The sequence below is a fragment of the Odocoileus virginianus genome, chromosome 34 (assembly GCF_023699985.2).
Source record: "Odocoileus virginianus isolate 20LAN1187 ecotype Illinois chromosome 34, Ovbor_1.2, whole genome shotgun sequence".
NCBI lineage: Eukaryota > Metazoa > Chordata > Mammalia > Artiodactyla > Cervidae > Odocoileus > Odocoileus virginianus.
In genome coordinates, this window is record NC_069707.1 from 24,202,345 (window position 1) to 24,209,302 (window position 6,958).

Consider the following 6,958-nt stretch of genomic DNA (forward strand, 5'->3'; position numbering starts at 1 on the left):
TAAATAATAGCTATATTTGCGTTGATAAATGTTATTATTAACTCCCTTGAAGTGTATAATTTATGTATATAAAAGGTAGAGGTAAAAATATATATGGTCAGAAAAGGAATACAGGAAAGGAATCTCAACTTTATTCATCAGCTCAGTTCAGTTGCTCAGTTGTGTCCAACTCTTTGAGATCCCATGGACTGCAGCACACCAGGCTTCCCTGTCCATCAGAAACTCCTGGAGCTCGCTCTGACTTTATTCATATTTAACATTTAAACATTTTTGGACAATTAGGGAAATCTCACTCTTGTCAGATGGGTAAATGTCAATTAATACCAAATATTGCTGAGAGCACTTGGTTAACCCTAAATTGCTACAAACTTTTTGAAAACAACTTATTGTCAACTCCCAAAGTAAAAAGAGGCACATCACCTCTTTATTAGTAGGGAGAGCTATTTTGCTTCAGAAGTAGATAGCAAACTCCACTGGGCCCAAGTGGCCTGACACTCTTTGATCTGTTTGTTTGCCCCATCTTCTCTGAGTTGTGGTCATCCCCTAGGCTCAGAGACAAAAGGCAGGTGGGTCATGGGCAATGGACTTGCCATCCAACATGCATCTAGCTGGATGCATATCCAAGTTGGCTAGACCACAATCTGTCATCAGGTGGTACTGGGATCTGGACAGTAATGAACTAGAAGAAGATGCTTATTTGATTTCAAATCTCAGCTTGTATTTTGATCTATATTTGCCCAAGAACCCTGACCTTGTGAGGTCAAGACATTTCCCTTTCCTTAATAATCCTTTCTCTTGATTTCCATTTGCCTTCATGCTTCTCTTTACCCTAAGTTAAAATACATCAAAGACACAAATTGTTCACATCACAAAGCTCCAATTAAATCTATCTCTATGCACTTATCTACAAACGCTTTCACATGAATGCCTGAATGTATTTGTACAGAATCTTGCTTCCAACATTGTTTTAATAATAAGGAAAAAGAAAATAATGTTTATTATTCAGGGATAATGATAAATAATAGATGATGATATATTCTTAAAAAAGGAGACCATGCAATTATTTTAAAAGCATAAGGTAAATTATTATGCTCAAATTCCTAAGTACTGGTACGAAAACTGCTCTTTACACACTTATTAAGAAAAACAGCAAGGTGGAATATAGCAAGTGTAACATTGTTTATACATAAGACACACACACACACACACACACACACACACACACTCAAACTCTAATCTTATATGTTTGCCTCAAGGGTCACAATTCAACTGCTGTCCCTCAAAGATCAGGCAAGTGTTATCAATATCTGTTGTAGCTAAGTAAAAAAATTTGGAAGCAGTGGTAAGAGGGAGGGTGAATTTCACACTTAAATGAATTCAAATTTAGTTTTTAAAATTTTAAAGTACCGTATTGCCCAAACAAAACCAAAAATGATTTGCTTCAAACTGCTAGTGGGTGAATTCTAATACAAACATTCATATTCATTAAACAGCTCTAGGAGGCTGCATGAAATTTCCTAACAGAGATTAATATTTTGGAGTGGAGCTACGATGGTGAAGGGTGACCTTAATTTTATACTTTATACTCTTCTGTACAGTTTTATATTTTTACTGTCAGCACGTATATCTTTATGCCACTTTTACTTTCACAAAAAGGCTTACATAAATAAAAATGCATGGCAAACAAATGAAACGGCTTTATTAATATTTGAAATCTATATAACCTAAATTTTTGATAAAATAAAAAATACACATAGCTGGACATTCTTACCCTAGAAGTATTTGATTACATATATTTATCTATGCTGTGCTGTGCTTAGACTCTCAGTTGTGTCTGACTCTTTATGACCACATGAAATGTAGTCCACCAGGCTCCTCTGTCCTTGGGGATTCTCCAGGCAAGAATACTGGAGTGGGTTGCCATGCCCTCCTCCAGGGGATCTTCCCAACCCAGGGATTGAACCCGGGTCTCCCGCATTGCAGGCAGATTCTTTACCAGTTGAGACAACAGGGAAGCCCAAGAATACTGGAGTGGGTAGCCTATCCCTTCTCCAGGGCATCTTCCCAACCCAGGGATTGAACTGGGGTCTCCTGCATTACAGACGGATTCTTTACCAGCTGAGTTACTTTCTAGTCCTAAAGTTTTATTGTAATATTGTAATACTCTATATCATATGAAAATCTTTATGCTATATGGTTTTATATATATATACTTTCCACATGATGCTTCTTTACCTGGAATTTTCTATCCCTCTCCACCTCTTGAGAGCTGGGAAACCTATGTTCATTCTTCTCAATTTGCTCATGGTAAGTGGCTTATATTATTCCCAACTTCCCTCTCCCCCAAGAGTCATGAACCACTTATTCTCCTCTCCTCCTATTTGTGCTACATATTTTAATCAAGTACACATCATATGGAATTATTATTTGTTAGAATGTTTATTCTCTCTTTTTTGTAGTCTGAGATTTCCCTGAGAGCAGACAATGCCTGATCTTTCTTAGTATTATCAAACCTATAAAGGATGCGCCAAAATTATTTCCAAACTTTCTAAAGTAATCTGAGAGAAGGCATTCTTGCTGTCTATAAAGCATCCTTAGAGTCTGGAATAAAAGGAATAAGTGCTCTTTTTGAAGGTTCGCTGTGACATTTCTTAAGTACTGAGAATGTATTATCTCATTTAAGACTTACAGAAACTAGATAGTTAATGTCATTTACTAGATGAGCAACCTGAGGTTTTGAGCCACTAATTTTCTTGACTAAACTGTAAGATGTAGAACTTGTGTATGAAGTCAGGAATAAGGATTTATTGAATAAAGAGAATCATAAAATATTTCCACAACTCAAGGAAGTATAAAATGTGAGTAGTGATTTAAATCTATTTCTTGTCATTTAAAATGGATAGAACAGAAATTTTACCTCAACAGCAGGACAATAAAAAATTGGAAATAAATTGAAAATCACAACATAGGAAGTAATTTTAGATGATTAAAAAATAAATAGAAACAAAACCCCAGCAAGTACAAAGGATTTGGCTTGTAAAGGTATGTAAAAATGCCTCAGCATCATAACAAGTACTATAATATATTTATTGGACTATGTATGTTACAAAATATAGTTTGCTCAAAAAGATTGTTCAAAAAACAAAACAAAAAAAATGGTTCAAAAAGATAAGAAAAACAGAAAACTGTTTTAAAAGTTTGAAAATAAAAAAGAATGTACATTCACAAGAATCAAAGTTATTTCAAATTCTACTTTTCAAGGAGGAACATCACAGGAGCCCTTAATAGGAAACATAATGTAGGTCCCAGCAGGCCCTGTGCAGCCCAGGGTTGGAGACTGGTGGTCCCCGGGGCCCCTGCTCACCCTGGCATGCGCGTTTTGGGGTTTTGTCCAGCTGGACCTTCACCGCCGTGTGCGCTGCTTGGGGAGACCTGGTGCGCTGTAGGCAGAGACCCGGAGCCTCCGTGGATATGAGCCGACCCACCCCGGAGGCGTGGGAGCCATCACCTGAGGTGGTCTTCAGGGTCTTTCTTGTTATGATTTCTGAAGAGCGACCCTTACTCTGGGGAGATTTGGACAGAAGCCCCTGTCCCAACAGCAGAGCCCCCAGGTGCAGGAAGCAAAAACTGAGACAATACAAGGAAGGCAGACAACTCAGTAATAGTATGGGCATACTTTTGCTGCCCTTTATTATGCTTTGCAGATACTGTTTTTGTTTGTTTGTTTGTTTTTAACAAATGGAAGGCTTGTGGCAAGCCTGCATGGAGCAAGTCTATCAGCACCATTTTGGCAACAGCATTTGCTCACTTCATGTCTGAGTGTCACATTTTGGTAATTCTCACAGTATTCCAAACGTTTTTGTTATTATTTTTTATGAAAACCTGTGATTTATGGTCTTTGATGTTGCACTTGTAATTGTTTGTGTGCCAACAGACGCTCCCAGGTAAGACAGGGAACTTAACTGGTAAGTGGTGTGTGTTCTGACTGCTCCACCAATGTGTGTTTCCTATCTTTGCACCTCTCCTCTGGCCTCCCTATCCCCTAAGGCACAAATATTAGGCCAATTAATAGCTTTAAAATGGTCTTTAAGTGTTCAAGTGAAAGGAAGAGTCACACATCTCTCACTTTAAATCAAAAGCTAGAAATGGTCAAGCTTAGTGAGGAAGGCATGTCAAAAGCTGAGATAGGCCCAAAGCTAGGCCTCTTGTGCCAAACAGTTAGCCAAGTTGTGAATGCAAAGGAGAAGTTCTTGCAGGAAATTAAAAGTGCTACTCCAGTGAACACGGTGATAAGGGAGCGAAATATCCTTACTGCTGATATGGAGAAAGTTTTGGTGGTCTGGGTAGAAGATCAAACCAGCCACAACATTCCCTTAAGCCAAAACCTAATTCAGAGCAAGGCTCTGACTCTCTTTAACTCTCTGTGAAGGCTGAGAGAGGTGCAGAAGCTCCAGAAGGAAAGTTTGATGCTAACAGAGATTGGTTTATGAAGTTCAAGGAAAGAAGCCATCTCCATAATGTAAAAGTGGAAGGTGAAGCAACAGATCTAGTTAGGATGATTAAGGTGAGTGGCTACACAACACAACAGATTTTCAGTGTTGATGAAACAGCCTTATACTGGAAGAAGATGCCATCTAGGACTTTCATAGCTAGAGAGGAGAAGTTAAGGCTTGGCTTCAAACCTCAAGTGACAGGCTCATCTATTGTTAGTGATGAATACAGCTGGTGACTTGAAGTTGAAGCCAATGCTCATATATCATTTTGAAAATACTGGAACTCTTAAGAACTAAGCAAAATCTACTCTGCCTGTGCTCTATAAATGGAACCACAAAACCTGGATGACAGCACATCTGTTTACAACATGGTTTACTGAAAATTTTAGGCCTGCTGGTGAGACCTACTGCTCAGAAGAAAGATTTCTTTCAAGACATTACTGCTTATTGACAATTCACCTGGTCAGCCAAGAGCTCTAATGGAGATGTACAATGAGATTATGTTGTTTTCATGCCTTCTAACACAGTGTTCATTCTGTAGCCCACGGATCATGGAGAAGTTTCAACTTTCAAGCATATTATTTGAGAAATGCACTTCAAAAGGCTATAGCTGCCATAAATAGTGATTCCTCAGACATATCTGGGTAAAGTTTACTAAAAACCTCTGGAAAGGATTCACCATTCTAGATGCCATTAAAAATAACCATGAATCATGGAAAGAGGTCCAAATATCAACATGAACAGGAGTTTGGAAAAAGTTGATTCCAACCCTCGTAGATGACTATGAGGGGTTCAAGACCTCCTTGGAAGAAGTAACTGCAGATGTGGTGGAAATAGTAAGAGAAGTAGAATTAGAAGTGGGGCCTGAAGATGTGACTGAATTGCTATAATCACATGATAAAAATTAAACAGATGAGTAGTAGCTTCTTACAGATGAGCAAAGAACATGGTTTCTTGAGACAGAATCTCCTGGTGAAGGTGCTGTGAAGTTTGTAGAAATGACCACAAAGAACTTAGAATATTACATAAACTTAATTCATAAAGCAGCAGCAGGATTTGAGAGGATTGATTCCAGTTCTGAAAGAAGGTCTATTGTGGGTAAAATGGTGTCAAACAACATTGCATTCTACAGAGAAATTGTTCATGAAAGGAAGAGTCAATTGATGTGGCAAACTTCATTCCTGTCTTATTTTAAGAAATTGCCACACCAACCCCAGCCTTCAGCAACCACCGACCTCATCAGCAGCAGTCATCAATATCCAGGCAAGACCCTCCTCCAGCAAAAAGGTTACAACTCACCAAAGGCTCAGATGATGGTAGACATTTTTTAACAATAAAACATTTTTAAGTTAAGGTATGTACACTTTTTTTAGACACACTGCTATTGCATACTCAAGGGGCTGCAGTATAATGTAAAAATAATGTTGATATGCATTGGGAAGCCCAAAATTGTGACACTTGGCAATATTCACTTTTACTGCAATGGTCTGGAACCAAACGCTTAATATTCCCGAGGTAGACCTGTCATGGTCTTAGTCAGATTTCTCTCCCCTTTTGTTCTTCTCTTCCCTCATTTAAAAACTAGGCAAATTATGTGCATACCAAAGATGATGCAATCCTAAAATGAACCTATCCACAGACCAAAAATGTTGAACATGACCAATATTGTTATAGCCACCTATGTGCTCTGTACCATACCATCTCAGCCCCTTGATTACCCACCAAAGGGATCCGCCATCCTCAACTTCACATTTGTCTTTTTCCTGTTGTATAATGTTCTCTTGCATGTGCATATATATATGCACAAATATATTATTTAGTCACACTTGTTTTGGATGTTTATAAAAATGAATCATATATTTTTAATTTGTGAATGCCTTTTTCATTCATCACTATGTATCCAAATTTCATTTGTATTATTTTATACAGGTATAGTTTATTGTGACTTCTCTGTAATAGCTCATTTGGTGAATATGATAGGATTTATTTATCCATTATCTTATAGGACATTCAGATTGTTTTCCCTTTTTGGTATTATGGAAATTGCTACAGTGAATATATTTCTGCATATTTCTTGGTGTAATGAGTTGAAATCTGAGGATATGTACATAAATGTGGAATTGCTGAATCAGGATATGCAAATGCTCAGATTTATGAGACAATGTCAAAATGGTTGTCTCAGTTTATATTCTCACCACATCCTCAACAACTTGGAATTATCATACTTCTTAATCTTTGCAATCTAAATGAAGATCTGTTAAAACTAAGTTGTGGTTTTAATTTGCATTCTTCTACTAGACATTGCAGCTTAGTATCTTTTCCTGTTTTTTTTTTTTTAATGTACCTTTTGTGTTTTCTGCAAAATGTCTATTCAAGTTTGTTGCTCACTCCCCTGTTGGGATGGTTGTCTTTTTTGTTGAGCAGTGGTAGTTCCTTGTGGTTCCTGAATCAGATCTTCTATTGTT

General features: G+C 37.6%; 1 pseudogene; it reads left to right on the forward strand.

The window, feature by feature from the left end:
- The first annotated feature begins 4,079 nt into the window (after positions 1–4,079).
- Positions 4,080–5,841, forward strand: LOC110138436 (tigger transposable element-derived protein 1-like; annotated as a pseudogene).
- Positions 5,842–6,958: the final 1,117 nt, after the last annotated feature.